Source organism: Anneissia japonica, unplaced genomic scaffold (assembly GCF_011630105.1).
Source record: "Anneissia japonica isolate Jap-2015-1 unplaced genomic scaffold, ASM1163010v1 scaffold3262_len730253_cov190, whole genome shotgun sequence".
Classification (NCBI taxonomy): domain Eukaryota; kingdom Metazoa; phylum Echinodermata; class Crinoidea; order Comatulida; family Comatulidae; genus Anneissia; species Anneissia japonica.
Genome location: NW_022732572.1, coordinates 637,202 through 657,036, shown reverse-complemented (window position 1 = coordinate 657,036; position 19,835 = coordinate 637,202). Strand labels below are relative to the sequence as shown.

General features: G+C 33.7%; 1 protein-coding gene across 4 annotated transcripts in view; it reads right to left on the bottom strand.

Moving 5' to 3' along the window:
- The window catches only part of LOC117115723, a 53,499-nt gene extending 40,843 nt beyond the window's left edge, over window positions 1–12,656 (bottom strand). For 3 of the 4 annotated variants that reach the window (XM_033259641.1, XM_033259643.1, XM_033259642.1), the window contains exon 1: window positions 12,501–12,656. The gene's annotated coding sequence lies outside the window, so the exon portion shown is untranslated. Of the gene's footprint in view, window positions 1–6,075; window positions 6,278–12,500 lie in introns of those variants that run through there. The other variant, XM_033259644.1, reaches the window with a different exon arrangement.
- Window positions 12,657–19,835: the final 7,179 nt, after the last annotated feature.

The window sequence follows — 19,835 nt, the reverse complement described above, 5'->3', positions numbered from 1 at the left end:
ATTATATAGAGTACAGAAGAGTAAACAACATTTATAATGATCAATTTTGAATTTGAACATGTGGTCTTATAAAATGACTAAGTACCCTCGTCCTCTAATCCATTCTTAACTCCTACTCCTTTTTATTCCCAGAAAAATAGAAAATCTAACTTAATAGCGGAGCTGATACAGGGGGAGTGCTCATAAAAAAAATCAACTTCAAACAACTGAAGAACCAACAAAAACCTGAATGAGAAAATATATAGTAAATTGCCGGTTTCACACAGAAGATTAACACTTTAATACAGAAACGATCAATTTTGAATTTTTATGATATAAAGCTCAGTACTCTGCCTTTGAACCATTTTTAGTTTGATAGGAGAGGAGCAACTGGTGATGTGTTAACTTCATATACCTATGGAAATCTGATCTTATCACTTATGATCTGCATTTCCTACATCCTACTTGTACAGTATTGGATTCATAATCGATCAAACTGCTGATTGTATAATTCTAATTATTGCATTATGTACAAGTAATGGATTATTAATAAGGATGATGAAGATGGCAATTTTACAATTATACCGACAGTGAGGAAGACTACCTGATGATAACGAGGATGATTTGATACTGATGGATGATTCATCAAATGATTGATTATAATCATGATGATTATAAGTTGACAATTCCATAGACATACCAAATTGATATATTTTTTCATATAAATTAAGTATTTAATTATTTATAATAAGGAAAATAAATAGATAATACTTATTATGCAACATATTTATTCAGGATTCAATGACAGTAAAATGTGCAATAATAAAATTTACAAAGCATACTAAAATTGATCTCCCATAAAGTCCTAATTAAAACAACAATTAAATATCAGAAAAGAAATTATTAAAACAAGGACAAAAAAATGAATACAATACTTAATATTATACTAAAATACAGATTACACATACAGTTTAACTAAAAGAAATGATTATGGTGCAGAAACTGTGAAAACATTATTGTTTAAATGTAAAAGAAAATTTACAACTAAATTATATAACATTTAATTATATTGTACTATATAACTAACATATGACAATGCTTTACAAGGCAACATAAAGGAATTATACAAAACTGTTGATATTATACTTATATTGCGCTACTGTATAGAAATAAATTTATTATTATATGAAAATGCTCTCACAACATAGAGGAATTATAACAAGACTATGGAATTCAAAGTAAATTAATATTGATTATAATTTCTCCATCTATTGATTGCAGGGAGGGTGTGTTAAGTTGGAATGGAAGGTGTTAATGTACATAACATGAGCCTTAGGGCTATACTCAAACATCAACACCAAATGATGTCTGCTTACAATGTAAATGTTTATTTCTCAATTACTGGGTTCAATTGTACTATTCAATGGGATAGGATTTAAGTCCATCTTTATTGCCTAAATCCTCTCATTCTCACTGTAACTACCATAGCCAATTCCAACAGGAAGAATAAATAAGATGACAACCTAAAATTAACAATTAGCGACAATATGCTGGTTTTGGGATGGCATGCCTCAAATGCTCTAATTCTATAAATAATTCCAAAAGGAAAAAATAAATAAGATGGCAACCTAACACACATTAAAAACTGATTTAATGTGAATGAATATTGATTAAAAATTTTATGTTTATTGACTTCATATAGTACCGTACATTATTGTTACTGTAAGTTTGAAAACACAACTCCTACTTGCTTGCATTATATGGTATACATTGCCTAATCATAAAAAGCTTTTAATGTCTTATTTTAAACATTGCATTGACATTCCATTACATTGTTCAAGTACTGTAATGGTTTTGTGGAAATGTGATTAAGCGAACCTATCTATGTATAAATAAAGTCATTAAATCTATTATATCAAAGAGTATAAATAGAACAAGAGAGCCAACAACGCTCATTGAGAGCGTAAAAAAACGATACGCCCTACGCAGCTAGTGTAGGACACCAACTAACGCTTGTATGTTTTTTATTACCCAGTACTCCACCGCGCACGGTCGGTTTGTCTGTTTATCTGTTCTCTCCACAAGATACTGTACTTTTGTTTTCTGCTTACTGAGTTTATAGCGGGCGTACTTCTACCGCGCTGCGCAGCGCTGCACTGGGTAATAAAAAGAACATACAACCGTTAGTGGGCGTCAGGGTTTTAAACAAGCAAATTTCCAGGAAAATTCCAGGACATTCCAGGTCAAATTTTCCGAATTTCAAGGACTCATAATATCTCTTATTACTATAAAAGTAAAACAATTTGCCAATTTTACGATTGATTATACAACATGCATGCTGTACTAATTTTAATTGCAAGATGTTCTTATGCATATTTTTATTTAGTAAATCAATTTAGTTGTTTCCATCACAGTAAAGACCTTTGGTTGATTGCATATTAAGTTTTACTTAAATCTACTTCAGAGGCGATAGATCAGTGTCTTTTTCTCACGCTCGTGGGAAATTCTGCTTGTCTAGCACGTGTGCTGATAAGCAAAGGAATTCATCCCACGAGTGTGGCAAGTAAGACAGAGCCTACAGTTGAACTACAGCAGACCTGATTCTTTGCTAGGCAACAAAAATGTGCGCGTACAACATTGTCTTATCGCTAAACCTGTCGGTGGCTTTGTGGTACCGGCGTGTCAGTAATAACTTGATTCCATTTTGACGCCTCGGTGGAGTGTACGCGTGTTCAGGGGTATTCAATAATTTACATGAAAGAAGCTGTAGCGATGTTGACATTGCTAAGTAATAGCCCCCGGTGTCCTAATCTCCTTCGTTTTGGGTACATGTTGCGGAGATCTCAATTGTTATTTCATACATATTGGTCATTAAAATGTTGAAACTTGTTAAATTGTACATTGCCAAGTCGTTTATTTCATCTTTGTATTCATGGTTATTATTTATAATTAATATTATAAACCTATGTAAACTTTTAAATTCTATTATACAGCAAATGTTAACGTACAATATGTTTGTGATGATTGCATTTTTTTATACGTAGAGCAAATACATACTGTATACATTGTAAAATTGAATTATCAACATTTGCAAGCACTAAATTTAACACAGAATAGCAACACAAACATGACAGCATATTCCTTTTAAAAATCCACTTTATTTGAAACAATGCCATAGGTATGATAGTTTCTGGATTTACATATTTTTTATTTCTTCTAATTTTGAAGCTATGTTCGCCTCAATTTCTGCCAGTAATGACTTTTTCTCAGCGGCAGTTCGACGCGCAGGCTGTTCGCTTTTGATGATACGGTCAGACCATAGAGAAAATACTGTAGAACATTTCTTTATGGTCAGACTACCTTTACACTCGGCCTGATCAGCAAACCTTATGGATTACTTTTTCAGACCTTCAATATCAGCGCAATACATCTTTTTTTACTCTTCTTTAAATTATCTAACTCATCTAGCTTAGATTGCCTCTTTCATGTTTTCAACGCCTCGGCTGCCATAACCCTGTCTGCGCTAAAAAAAAATATGCTGTACAGTACATAATCAGTCGACAGTGTATACATGCCCAAATTTAGCATGTATTTCACAGTACCGAAAATTATTAGTGCCCCTACATGTACCCGCCGCGCGTCTCCTTTGTGTAACGTCAAAGAGCGAGAGACGCACGTGTGTAAAGTAAATACTATAGACATGCCACCCTACTTTTGAGAAATAGCTACAGTATGCGGGCAACGGTCTGTACTTTAATTATGTACGTGTATTGAAAAGACAAAAAAAAAAACGAACATTTATTAGTTTATTTTAATCATGACCTGGAATTTACGTATATCATGTGAAATACGATAAATGTGTAAATAATCAAATTTCCAGGACATTGAAGAATTATTCAAGGACAATCATAAATTTCCAGGACTTTCCAATACTGGAAAATGCTCATTCGTTTTTCCAGGACATTCCAGGAATTTAAGGACGCGTACGAACCCTGGGGCGTCCTACACAGGCGTGACGTTTTTACGAACGGGACTTTGCTCTCTTGTTCTATTTATACTATTTGACTGTATTCAGTCAAAGATATGGATATTTTACAGTTCTACTGTACGAAGTCACTCTCTCATGCTTACTCAGAATTTTTTACATTAATTTATTAATTTTGTGTCAGACACTAACCAGTCAATTCTAATGAATAAAGTCTATGGTAGCCTAAATATATTTTGTGAATTCTTAAATGTAAAATTATTTTACAGAGAATAATTTTAAGGAAAATTATTTTACAGAGAATAATTTTAAGGGCCAATCAATTTGTTTACTAAAGTAAAATTCAATGGGATCAACAATTCGATTTCATTTTGTTTGACCAATACCGTAAATGCTCAAAAATTATAAAATTAAAATTTTTGGAGGCTTCAATGCGGCGCTCATTCAAGAGCAGTGCTTATTAAAAAAATATTGGCATGGCGCTTTCCATTGTTCCTATTGTTACCAATCTCACATATTCCTATCAGTAGGCATATCAAAGACCCTACACCATCTAAAATTAACGTTTATAAAGATATGCTTGTCTTTATTGTGTAATTTATTCATTTGAACACTGTATACATTGTATTTATTACCCTATAAATTAAGTGCAGCAGCGCTTATTCAAGAGCGGCACTTATTTGAGCATTTACAGTACTTATTGAGGATTCACTCTCATCAGTTCAGCTTAATTTAATTAAATAAATTAAACATTGAGATGTCCATAAACTAGGTTTATAATAATAATATACTTTTTCACTTGATTCCCTTGGTACACTTGATTCACCCAAGGGTGTTTTTCCATCAAGGTTCTGTAAGGCCATGTAAAGAAACAAAACATAAGGTAAAATAAGAAATAAGACAAAATTACAATTTAAATAATAAAATAAGAAATTTTCTCAATTTGCCTGGTACTGCAATATTAAATTAAAATGTATTCAAACAAATCTGTAAATAATTATAGTAGTATTAAACACACAAGTACTGGTCTAACTGCTTTTCAATTTATCACTGTAACTGTTTTTGAACAGAGTTTCAATTTTATTCTATACCGGTACTTAATAGGTATTGTAAGTTTTCAGTAGAGTTCTACAATAACTACTACATAGACATCCTGATGAAATATTAGTAAAGAAAGATTGCATAGTCACACCTACTGCACATAATGTAGAGACATAATTTTTTTGTTTTTAAAAATAAAAACCTCATTTGAAATTTTACCTCAGCCTCAATTTGTTCTTAATTTTCAAGCAATTTCAGCCTCAGGGTTCTTATAAAATGTGTTCTTATAAAAAAATAATAAAAAGTGTAGTCTAACCTAATTCAATGTGAGGTCAACAAGAAAGTATGTTTTGTACTAGTGTCTGTAAAATAAACTTAGGAAAATATTTGACCCATATAGTAAATAATTCCTTTTGTCTATAAAGTAAAATAGCAGTAAATATTTGATTTTTCCATTATTGTATGGTAAAACCTTGAATAGAAGCCCAGTGGGCTTAATCTTGAGAAGCCTATCTCGAATTGAAGCCCCCTCTTTAGTTTGCAAATGTAGCCTCAAAACGAAGCCCACAGGCTTCTTTTCAAGATAGCATGGGCTTTTTCAAGACAGTACAGTACATGCATTGTACATGAATTTCAAAGAAACAAAATAAATTTAAAACATGTTCGGTTTATATAGTAGTTTAGGTGATTTAATGCCGGTTAATACATTTTTTACGATACAAATTCATGTTACAGTGGCTCTATTTATTGTTTTATATCAATAATTCCCAAAATTTACAGCATTCATTTTGAAAAGCCCCCCCTCCCCTCACTTTACTTTGCAAAAGTAGCCAAGAAAATAAGTCCATCTCAAAAGAAGCTTAGCCCACTCAAAGCTTGATAAAAAAAAAAAAAAAGCCCAGGGCTTCAATTCAAGGTTTTACAGTAGTGTATGTTGATATAAAAATATTGGTTATGAGTGATAATACAAAAAATATTGGATTTACCAGTATCTCCGTCGGGGAGGCCATCAAAATATATACTGTACATACCGGTAATTATTATTACAAGTTATGATAATTCCCACTTACTGTACAATCTAGCTTTCCATAGAGGTGAGATCCAATCAAACGAAAACTAAAATCACAAAGTAGAAGCGAGGTCAAAATGGGAACATTCAGGTCGACAAAATATACATAAGCACAACTGAAAATCACAGCAAATTGAGTCAAAGGAGGACCAGAACCGATCACTTGATGCACTGCTTAGTCTTGCCCGCCCAAATGCGCAAATGCAATATGTGAGTTAATGGAAAAACAACTGATGCGTCTCTGCGTTAATGCCGAGATTTAAGAAATTTGAAAGCTGTCAGTAAGTGGAGAGAATGATGGCAATCTTGATGACTAATACGACATCGACTCTAAGAAGGTCTGCACGCAAGTAAAATCGTTCATGCATTTAATCGAGACAATTTCGCATCCTCTGTGTAGAGAGAAAATGGGATGCTAATATACAGTAAGTACAAAAGAGATGTTGCTTGATGATGGGTGTATTGTTTTACTTTGCTGTTTGAATATCATTGGAAATTACTGCATATAATACCTGATAATAATAAAATAGATAGCATCTGTACATTAAATCACAAATGGTGGGCAAGATTGCCTGAATTTGTTGCCTACCCTTTTTTTTTTATTATTGCCAATCAATACAGTTAATAATTATATTTGTTGCACCTTGAGCCGATGTCTATTGTCTTCAAGATGTGTGTTGCATTATTCAAGTTTTTTTATTATTGCCAATTAATACAGTCAATAATTATATTTGTTGCACCTTAAGCCGATGTCTATTGTCTTCAAGATGTGTGTTGCATTATTCGAGCAACAATTAGACACCTGTATTCATTCAATACAGGTACATCATCATATACAGTACTTCTACATTTTAAGTATTTGCTTTAGTGTTTATTGGATTTAGTTTAGATTCCCATATCATTAGGAAACTTATAAAATCAGCAGCTAACTTAGTCAAATCTGAATATTTCAACGTGGCTTATGGATCATTACAAAGGATGCAGGCTTGCTTAGACATTTTCCGTACTTTTTTATATTTAAATTAAATTTGATTACATTTTTGTGGTATGTGCATTGGCAACACTTGTGCAAACTTTGATCTTTGCTTTGATACTTTGACAAGTATTGCTAAAGTAAAGAGTAACTTAATAGACAGTTCCCACCCACTAAACATATCTTGTACTTGGCTACCCTCGGGTAAACGGTTGAGTTCACAAACCTGTAAAACAAATAGATGTCTCAACTCATTCATACCACTATCCATTATAATTCTTAATCAAAATAATATCAAATAAGTTTTAGGGCCTAGTTATATTTTTGTTCACTTATCTTTTTTATTAATCTTGTGCTCTTTTTAAATTTTTGCGAAGTTATTCAACTGAATATCTGAAAGGACACAAATTAAAAGAAATTTTAAAATTTGAATCCATTGCAAATCCATGGCACACCAAAACATGAGAATATCATTTTGTATTAACCTGTATTTAATTACCAACACAGATGACCTTTCATTTGAAATATCACTTTGTGTTGATACATTTTTTGAATGCATTACATTACAACACTAATGCTGTACTACTCAGTTGCTAAAAGGGTTACATGTACGATGAACAAATATGCATTTTTAAAGAAACCTATGACATGAATCATTCATAAATATAATTAGGTTCATTTCTGTCATTTTTATTTTTGGAGGTAACTCATTAGTGAGCCAAAGCTGGACTAAATCAGAGTTAATTTAAATTCCTAATTAGCAGCCCTCAATCAAGGACTAATTAATCAATATTCTAATTAACTGATATTTCAAACACAACACATATTAATTATAGGACTGTGGTATTGTAACTGTACATGAATTGATCTGCAGTCTGGAATATCTTAATGACTGACTAAAGAACTTGTTTACTATCCCAAGGTCAAAATATGTAAACCAATTAATATAATTTTCTACAAAAGGATTTATTACTTTCTTTCTATATTTCTTAATTTCCTTAACTTAGCAATGACCCAGTCTGCATTTTTCTATTTGCTGAATAACACAAATAAACACTTTTTTAAATGTTCATCCCAAACAAGGCCTTGGAAGTTAGCTCCAAGTAAGGGGTTTATTTTTAATATTTCTATTAATTCATATTGTTTCAATTTATTTTAGGAAAGTGGCTGACCGGTAGGCTATTTGGCCTATGGCTCAATAAACCTCTTCACAGCAAGCAGAAGTATCTAATCATGGCCAGAAATGGTCAGCATAGTATTTACCCTCCAAGTTTAAGAGACAAAATAAAATCTGCTATGTCAAATTGCCTTTTACCAAAACTCAATACAATTGTTTTTAATGTTTATTGACAATGTGGAATAAATCATAGCATAATACTGTATCATAACTGAAGAGAATTTTCCAATCCACACTGATCCTAGTGTAGGCATTGCATTAGAATGCCGACAGCTTATTTCACATACATGACAACTATTGTTTTCAGTTTGACATTTCTTTGCAGATAAAACTTGATTGTGTATCTGCTGGCATAATTCCAGACAGATGGCTTGGTCATTAACTTAAATCAACATAAATATTCTCCAATTAATTCTGTTACATTTGCATTGCAAAATAAGACCCAGACAATCAGATAATTCTGTAGTCTAAATATTATTAATTCAATCTGTATCATTCATTAATGCTAATTAGAACTAGAAATGCAAACCAAGGGGTCAACAGTCTCTATGAATATTATTGATGAAGACAGGAAAAAATTGTAGATCAAGTGATAATTTTCAAGATGTCAGAATATCTATATTCCATATTATCAAGTCTACACATTATTCCTATGCTAATGGAGTCAATAGAGTTCTTTGAGGTTACCTGTATTCCATGGTCCTAGGTTCAAATCCTGTTACACCAGGATTTTTTTCTCAAGATTAGAATCAACTCATAATTGAAGCCTCTGGTATCAGACTGTTTGAGCTGCCACCAATTGCAATGTTAATTTTTACATTTATCTTAATAGATTATATTCTATTTTTATTAATCAATGTTTCTGTCTGATAATTGTGTAATATCTTGTATCAGCTGATGTGGAATTTCAACTATTGTTATTGATTAAGTTTACTCCTAGGTTGCTTCCTCAGTTGAGCCTTGTATGTTTATTATTTTGACAATATAGACTTAATAAAATATAATTTATCAAAAAAGAGAGTTCTAGAATAAATCACTCAAATTGTTCAGCGGGAAGTGGCAAAGCAATAAAGTGATACATAACTATATTTTGTGCAATTTTATACGACATTTTCACTGTTTACAATACATCAGTGAAGCCTTACAAAGAACAATCATTTTAAATATATCAATTTTTTTTTGTCTCTTTTATTTCTCCAATCTTGGGACTAGTAATTTATCAATGGAGTAAGCCACTTCAATATTTAATATCTTCCATTATTCTGAATTTTCAGAAGTGCTTGTTTGCAGGAGAGTTTTTTCTTGCTCCCCAGAATGCTGGAGACCATGCTAATTTACAGAAGCCTACCATCAGTTGGGACCACCCCTGATAATTGTAATTCAGAGTGTACAATAATATTTGTTTTAATAAGTGTCAGTATAGCAGGCCCGTACCCATGTCCCCTCCAAATTACCAAAGGTCCACATTTTCAAGGGGTAGAAAATTAAAAACCCTCTCTCGCACATTTCAGAAATCCATCTACCTAACCTCCTTGATCAATCAAACTTTTAACAGTATTTATAATGCTTTTTGAGGAATTTTAGTGTTTTCACCACTACTTGCGTGTCAATGATTCACTGCGTCTTCCTTCTAGGTTTCAATCAAATCATTTTTATTCTCGCGTGGAAATCATGCACAGCAGGCACGGATTTAGGCATTCGCACCGTGCATCGTTCACCATGGCGAATGTTGAATATAGCACACAAAGAAACATTAAAAACAATACAGAAAGATTATTGGTTGTCTCAACAAATATATCAGATAATATTGTGTGATTGCCAATGCTCTGGATCCTCTAACCAACGTCCATCCACAGCAGCAGCAGCGATGAAGTAATATTATGACGACATTTTCCCTAATGTACTGTATCTGTGCTTCTAGACTGGCTCCAGTGGTAGTTCCCCTCCACCCTTTCCCCCTCAAATTTGTCAAAATTATTTTTAAAAATAAAAGAAATTTATATTCCAATTAAAGTCATCTCCGGCCATCTAGAGGTGACATAATCATAAATTTGGGGCTGAGGTCTTATAGACTTTCAATCTATGAAATCTATTTCTTGCCCCCTCTATTTCGAATCACTGAAAGTGGCAGATTCAAGAAAGCTTAGTCCTAAATTTTTCAAAATTATAAAGAAAATGATTTTGAAATTGTATGAAACTTTAATTTCCGGCCATTTGGAGGTGCCATAATCATAAATTTTATTCCCTCAGCCCAACTATGGTGGGGCTGAGGTGGTATCTCCTGCATCTGTGAAAGTCCCTCCCATGGGTCCCCCACCCCTTAATAAATACCTGTACCCACCACTGAAAACCGATAATACATATGCATTTTCAGAAATCAATTAAATAAGACCTCAAGCTATCAAAAATGCCTGAGTTCCATCTCCCTTGGTCCCAGCAGGGTTCCCCCAGGCACAACACCCCCATACACCAGAGCAATTTTGGTCCACTATCTACAAATTTTCACCAACCCAATAAAAATCCTGCACACGGGCCTACAGCATGTACTGTAAGTGGCACAATGATGTTGATGACATATTCACTAGCTGCATGTAGGCTTCTTCTGAAACTGTATTGTAGACCTGGGTGGTCCAAGTCGAGGCCTTTTTTTTTTGTTATACCTGACATAAGATTATTTATTAACAGTCATTCATTTCATATAAAACTGACCCTAGCAAAAGGCCTACTGTAGCCTCTATTCCTAGCCTATGCCAATACTACCGTATGTAAAAGACTGGGCCTACTGTAAGCCCTTCCTAGGCGTAGCTAGTAGTAGCAGTAGTACTTAATTAAACATTTAAAAACATCCTTGTTGTCCTTTCTATCTAAAAAATAGTATATATTATATACCTCATACATAAATTCTAGGCATCTGATTGGTTAAGAAGCAGAGAAATAGAAAGTACTATTCCCCTCAAAAAGTACTATTCCCCTCAAAAAGTACTATTCCCCTCAAAAAGTACTATTCCCCTCAAAAAGTACTATTCCCCTCAAAATTTCAATTTCAATTTATTCAAGATTGCCTCCAAAAATAGTACTTTTTTTACCTATCGCGATGTGCAAACTCTAGGCCCACATAACAAACGCTGCTGATGGTAAAGAGGACTGCGACCTCTATGACGAGATTAGCCCTTGACCGCATCACGGATCAGCGAGTAAATAATAGTAATAATAAAACAAATATTGACTGCTCTAGGTTCGGGAATAGTAAAAGCTATTGCCCCTTGGTAATGTGGAGACCGTTGCCCATCTTGCGGCCCTCAGGAAGATATGCTTCGGTCTCCACATCACCTCGAGATTGGCCCTTGACCGTATCACGGATCAGCGAGTAAATAATAGTAATAATAAAACAAATATTGACTGCTCTAGGTTCGGGGAATAGTGAAACCTACTGCCCCTTGGTATGGTAATGTGGAGACCATTGCCCATCTTGTGGCCCTCAGGAAGATATGCTTCGGTCTCCACATCACCTTGGGGCAATAGATTCCACCATTCAATAGTTGTAGGCCTAGGCCTAGGCTATACTATGTAGCCTACCCTAAACTAGGCCTAGCCTAGTGAACATATCACACTTTAGCACTCTACAGCTTACTATACGGTACTCGTAATTACTGGTATACCATAATAACATACAATGTCAATAGAATGTTAGCCTAAGCTTCATCTATACTCAGACCTCCCAAGTTCCCGCTTCCCAGAATTTTTACAGTTTTTCCCAGAAAATATATTTTCATTATGAAAAATTAAAATGGCTCCTATAAGTGTATATTTTCAATAATTAAACAACATTTTTCTCTTTCAAATAATTAGGTTACTTAATTTAAACAACTCCATGCCTTTGCATCACCACCTAAATTCAATAAAACCTGAAAATGACTTTATTTTGCCTATTGTTTGGACTTACAAAAAGCGGACTGCTACAGCAGTATTGTTTCTTTTAAATATTTGTATGGCTTTTGGTAACTAACGGCATGACACAAGTTGAATTAACATGTCATACATGTAGTTAATACACCAAAAAAATAACCCAGAAATTTCACTTCACCAACTTGGGACCTGTCTATACTCGAGTAAGGAGTCTGAGGCAATACTCAATCCCAGCATGACTGCGTGAGCTCGGCGGCTTCCTTTACTCACTCTCGGCCAACGAGTGGCCTGGGCCTAGGTTCAGGCCTAGCCCTCGATGTAAAAACATACAGAACATGACAATGGCAAATTACTATTTGAAAACACTTACCATATGAGAAAAACAGGTTTTTCATTAACATAAAAATCATTCGTTGTTGACAATCACAATCAAACCGAACTGTTATCACTTATTTACTTCAGATAGTTATATCGTTGACGGATGAAATCATCCCTCGCAGATTGACCTTCAAGTTCACACACAGTGTTTTTTGTGATTGTGGTACTCATTCCAACAACTGGGGGCTCACTTTCTCTGCGACTCAGAAACAATTACTGTACATGCAAAAAATAAAACATTATTGCAAGAAAAACTGTCAATGCATTTTGTACAGTAGGCCTACTTTTTTGTTTATTGTTGTCTTTTATCAACGCTTCCTTCCTACTTTTACATGGACTATACTGGTTCTGATAAGATACACACATACTCCAAGTATCGAAATACAAGCCATCGTGTAGGGATTCAATTATTTCGACATTAATTATTCATAGAATGGTTCCATTAGGCAATCATACTGGTTCCAGTACGAATTATTTGGTACAGAGAATTATATTAATATTGTATCATCATAACAAATAGAGTAAACTATCAGAAATGAATTTTGTATTAATTTATATACTTATATTTTGTTAGTCATCCTTATTCACTCGTTACGTAAAGAGTCTTTGGAAGTTGACTTTCACCCTGAAAAATTAACTATAAAGAATTCGTAAAAGGACATCCAGAATATCTATAAAGAAGATAACAGTTTGAGTTGATTGATTGATTTATATATCCGCTGATATTCTAATAATTATATGAATAGGCTTACATGAGTAGTTCAGATCAAAGAAGAGATTAGCGATCTAAAACAGCAAATCGGACAATAATTTACATAATAATTATGAACATAGTGATTCAATAATTAGGATTAGTGGCACATGAATAATAGGGCCTCTGACAGAGACAACACGCAACGTCTTTAGCTCAGCAGATGCCAAAAATCCACTTCCAGAAAAAGAAATTGAATAGAACCTCTGATATTTGCGGAAAAATTATGAGGTTTTTGTTAGTTTCTCTCCCTTAACCGAGACATTTTTCAATATGACGTCATTGAACAAAATGTAATTTCAATAAGAATGGGATGAATAGAGCGTTGTCTGTTCTCTTAATGGTTATTAACTGTTCATTCTTTCAAATGGAATTTTTCATACTGTCTGAGTTTTAAAAGGCATACGGGCAGGCATATGACAGAATTAGCCTATAGTTAGGCCCCCTATTCCAATATAAAAGTAACCACAATTAAGTTAGTGTTGCCTCATATAGGCCTAACAGAATTATTAGCATTTGGGTCTATTCTATTTCGATATAAACCTGGAAGATGAAATATTTTTTATAAATCATTATTCAATTACCGTACTCGCGCGAATAAGCGCCCCGTTTGAATAAGCGCATGAGGTTTTCTTTTTAGAAGTCAATAATCCAATCAATCCTGGAACTGTGGTTGTTGGCATGATCTGAGCTGCAAATTTCTATTGGACACACTAGACTAGCTCCGATCCCTGGGCAGACAGTACCAAATTTCCAACTTTCCTCTTCTTCAAGGGCGTCGATCCGTGATTGAATGTGGGAGGGGGTGGGGGACGAAATGAAAAATAAAGTCTTGGGCCTAGACTAGGTTGCGTACCAGGGGGCTCTGGCGCCTATAGCCTCTTAATTGATTAAGCAATGCAATTAACATTTATTTCTATACGAAATTTTTAAAATATCCAGTGGCGGATGCAGTAATTTGAAATAGAGCTGGGCCCAGAGATTAATTGTTTTGTTTATTTTCATTTTGAATGTAATGTATGATTAAATGAATAAAATAGTAAATAAAAAAAATGATAAACAGTTTCATTGAACTAAATTCTTGCTTATGTTAACCACATGCTAACCTAGGATTATACAGACACTGGTTTCAAATGAAACATCTGACAACTTTGGTTTGTATCAATGTTTTAATAAGTACGTAAAACTATGTCACAATATGCAAAAATGCTGTTTTTGTATTTTTATTGAAATCTGTATGCGTGATCACCATCATCATACACAGTATGATGGATTCAAGTAAGATGTTTCAAATGATATAAAAATGTATGCAAAAGTACCTTTGGAACAGGTTTTTTTTTTCGAGTTTTATTTACCTTAACGTCGAGTCCGTCTAGAAAGCAGCAGGATTAATCACGCCAGGATTAATCCCCACACTGTTTTTGTATTTTTCTTGAAATCTGTATGCCTAATCACCATCGTCATACACAGTATAATAGATTCAAGTAAGATGTTTCAAATGAAAATTCATCGTAGCCATTAATTATTATCAATACGGTGTCGGTGTCATTCTTTGAAACGGGACTGTACGTACACTACGGTACTTTACCGCTTGAGTTCACGATGTACACTTGACATGGGTCATATCATGTAAAGATAATTTGTTGTCCCGAATTATAATTTGTATGTTTAATGTAATTCTAGAGACAGGTCACTGCATTCAACAATCATGTGGCTATTCATTGTACTGTTATTTACTATCAACTATTGGCCCCGGCTTCACTAATTTTTTAATTGATTAATATGCTGAATCATTATTAATGGTACATACCTATTATAGATTTCGATAAATTAATCAACAAATGTCTCATTAATGACACTATCGTAAATAGGCCTATTAAAGTATGAAGCACATATGAGCACACAAAACATTAGGTAGCATTTTGATTTCACAAACATAAGGTGATTTACTTAATTTATCATTATCAGTGGCAGCCCCAGGAATGCAAAATAGGGGGAGGGGCAGGGGCAGGGAAGGACTTGCACAATTTAGGAAAGTAGATCACCTGATGAGCCCCACCGTGGTTGGGGCTGAGAAAGAAAATTTATTGTGACACTTCTAGATTGCCGGAAATGGCACTCCCATACCTAAATTTTAATTATAATTTTGCTTTTGTTTTTTTCCATTCTAAAAAAATAATTTTGAAAAATTTAGGGCTGGCTCGGCCCCACTTGAATTCGCCACTGATTATTATGACGTCCTTATGAGATTGCGTCAAAGTAACACTGGAGTGTTAAATTTTTGGTATCACTAAATCGAAATAGATGTCCGTGTCAAAGGCTGTATAATTATTGTTTAATAATGGCTATATAAAATTCAGTTGACTAACTATAATTTTTTTAATTAGGAAAAACAGTAATCCTATGTATGTAGATAATATTAAACACTGGTATATTCGTACGGGTCATAATACCGTAATATACAAAAGGAATAAATCGTTTATAATAGAAATTGTGCACTTTTGAGTTTGTAAAAACATTAGCCAAGAAAACACGCTTCCAATTTTAACATTGTTTTCACAATAAATTTAGCCCCTGATAACCGCTGCACCCATGAAATCGATCAAGTGTTTCTGAGATGGTTATGAAATTAAGTATAAACAATTGCGTTTTAACACAGTTTTGGTCCGGAAAATACGTACCGCACTTGGAAAAGTGAACAGGCAAAATTCATGAGTCATGCGTAATTGTTATTCTTTCCATACACTTTTAAAAGTGGGGTTTTAATTATAGAAGATTGGTGAAAAGTATCGACCTATTTTGTGAAAAGTGGGGGTGACGTGTCCCCCCTGTCCCCACCGATCGACACCCATGCTCTTCTTACATATTTGTCTAAGCCTAGTCCTACTCCTCTTTCTTTTTTTCTGACAATTGCACCTTTAACACATTCTCATCTGAGTTTTACAAAAAACCTGCAATGATCCTGCCATCCTGCTAATCTAAATCGGCCGATGGCCAACAAGCTAACCACTACCCACCACCATTACTAATTTCATTTGCTCTTCTGCTGTTATGTAAATATTCACATTCTTGTCATGAGAAATGCTCTGGACGATTATCTTTTCCGCCGCACCACCATTCGTAATTTTCGGTTTCCCGATGTCCTTATATTATCATTTTTCATTCAAAAAGTGCCTCTTGAATTGAATAAGTTCCCATAAGAATCCCTTAATTTTCATCTACTTCCACTCTGTTTTCATAAGCGCCCCGTTTGGATAAGCGCCCCTCAAAAAGTGCAAACAATTTTGTAAACGCCCGGCGCTTATTCGCGCGAGTACGGTATTATTTTAAACGGATGTCACCAAGCCCACAATAGGCCTAATACCACTTGGCATTAGTGTGTTTCTAGAGTATCCAAACGGATCGGAAAGTTTTGGGTTGAATCCTGATGGGGACGACTCTTGGACGGAGATCTTGTTAAATTATCCATGCGTGAATTTGGTTCTCAGAACCAGATTTGGACATTGGTATTTGTTTTTTCCCCCTACTAAATAGTTTATTTTTATTTGGTTCTTGTCGCTGTCTAAAGCACTTTTTAGCTTTCGGCACTGCATGCTCCACAAGAGAACAGTTTAAAAAACGAGTGTAGAATATAACGATCAGGATTGTGTTGTACGAGTTTCCTTTAAATAATTTTGAATCAAGTAAGTTTGTGTCATCCTCGTGTCTTTCACTTTCCGTTTAGCTTTTTCCGAGATACTCTGGCTTTTAGAATCTCAAGACTGTAGGCCACCAGTGTTACCTTGGTGGTTCTATACTTCTAATATGCACTATATTTAGGGCTTCAACCTTCCAATCAATTTGCATATGTGATTCACTCCATCATTATCGATATCTACATTTAATATATTAATATAGTAACACCATCACCCCATAAATTGTTGAGTACAGTATTCGAAAACATGTTCAGTTTTCCGTTTATTCCCATAACACAATAATAAATACAAATACCACCGTTTATATTACAGCTAGTACAAGTAGTAAAAGCCATTTATTTCCAAGTGAATTTTGCATGAACGTAATAACTTAAACAATGACAGTCAATTAGAAACTGATGCCTATGAGGGCGGTATGCAAAACCTTTTCACACACCCAAAAAAAGTCTTGAAACAGAAATAAGATACAGGTCTCCCCTCAAATTAAAGAACACTTTTCTAATTAGAAAAATGATTATAACAAAATAAAACTGAGGCTCATTTTGGACTGCAGGGAATGGTCTTTAATTAGAGGGAGACTTTTATTGATTACTGTACCAACCAAACATTAATGCATTTTTTAGATGGCATGAAAAATAAATTATTGTTCTAATTTATTTAACAAATGGTAATAACTTACATACATTATTATCCTCAAAAAGAAAGAAAATCTTCAATTCATAAAACATCTTACACAATAAAAAGATTTCAGAAGTATTCTTTGCAAATGAACTTCTTTTAAATCTAGGCTCTGTTTATCAGGAGATACAGCATTAATGTTAGTATACAATTCAATATATTTATGATATTATTCAACAATTTACTTCATAAAATTTTGACTTTTATATTGGTCACATGATAAATTATTCATATTTCTCTCACAGGTATTATATTCAGTTAGATGTAAAAATACACTATTATTAATATTATTAGCATTAACAAAAATAGTAAGTACTAATAATCTTAAGCTGAAAAATTCAGGAATACTGTAGACACCCTCTTCGGGACACTCCTAATAAGGGGGGACACTTCATAGTACTAAAGAATTAGTAATGGCACTGCCAATGTAAGCAACAATATTAAATGATGTTTAAGAAATTTAAAAAATTAAATATTATGGTGGTATTATTTTATTAATATATTACATAAGGTAAAATATCCAGCGACCATCTATCATTTTATGTTAATCCATTGATCATCTTTACAATGAGTAATTTCAAACAATAAACTGAAATGTTAAATACAAATGTGTAAAAAAACCAGAAAGATCAACCAACCGATTATTGGGCAATATGAATATTCATGAGATGCTTTATTTCCATTGCCTTAAAAAAGTGAAAAAAGTCAGTACATTAGCAAGATTAAAGACTAAAAAATGAAATTTTCCTACAACAATCGCGAAGTGAAGAAGAATAAAACGGAGAAACAACAATTTTTTAAAATCTGGAAGAAAATAGAAAAATATGAACTATTGAAGTAAACAAACTGGAATGCGATTTAAAATGTCCCAACTAATTTGATAGTTGTAGTAGTTATTTTTAAAATTCTATTCTTGGAACACAGGCCAGCTGAACCGTGGAGATCTCTAGGTCCCCGGTTCAATTCCCATCGCTGCCTCTCATTGTGTTTCAGCTGGAGGGCTGAAATACAGGTTACATAGCGCACCGTCTTTCGGATGAGACGTTTAAGCCATTGGTCCCGTGCGCAATTATGGCACATGTGCATGTTAAAGAACACAGTACACTCTTCGGAAAAGAGTAGGGGATTGTCTCCCGGTGTACTGTCCAATCACCACCAGAAGGACCAACTTGGAAATAAGTCTTCTTCTAGACTTTCGTGGGCTATCCCTGGTGTTTACACCGAATAAATCCAATCCAGCTAGAGAAAAGGAGCAGGCATTCCAAACAGGTGTACAAGAGAAGCAAATCAACAATTCTAAAACTTTGCGAAGGTATTAAGTACCTTGTATCCAACAAAGATTTTTAGGTACAGGAATTACATCGTCATATTTTTGGCTTAGTGAGAGAGAACCCTGGCAGTGGTGTTTTGAAATCATTGGATACCAAAAATCTAAATAATAATCAAAAAAGTTCACTAAGTAAACAAAATGCTTGAAATGTACAATATGTTTTTATACAAATGTTTTTCAACTATTTTGTTCACAGAAATTTCACACATACAGAATACATATCAGATACTATATTAATTCTTTTTTGTTTTGCCGTACATGCTATCGAGTCCCAGACCGACAAACACAAAGACAACTCCAATCCACTGACGGAATATAAGTGGATTATTGAAGAGTATAACAGAGCCAAGGATTGTGAAGAACTTGCGTGTTGTAGTGATGATTGAACATGTCAGCGGTCCGAAGGACGATACTGTTGTGAAAATAAAACTCTGTAAGACAGAAATAAAGCAAGATATTATTAAATGTATAATCAAGATTTAATTACAAAATGTAACAAACTTTTTTTGAAATACAAAAGATGTAGCAAAAAAAAAAATTGGCATCCAATATTTTTTTTTAATTGTTTAGCGAAACCCTCCGACTGCCAATAATGGTGATTTTGAATGAAAATAAAACTTCGTTTTTGGCCATTAGCGCACCCTCCCCATGAAAATGGAATTTCAGAAATAACATAAAGTAGTTTTACTTTTATTATGTCCTCCACTTCTTTGAAATTTCCAAAATAAGATAAATATTTCTTCCTTTATGAATTGAAGATTTTCTTTCTTTTTGAGTAAGTTATTACCATTTGTTAAATAAATTAGAACAATAACTATTTTACAAAAATAGTTGGTTTTCATTTAGTAAAGAATTTTGCCAAAAACATCTATG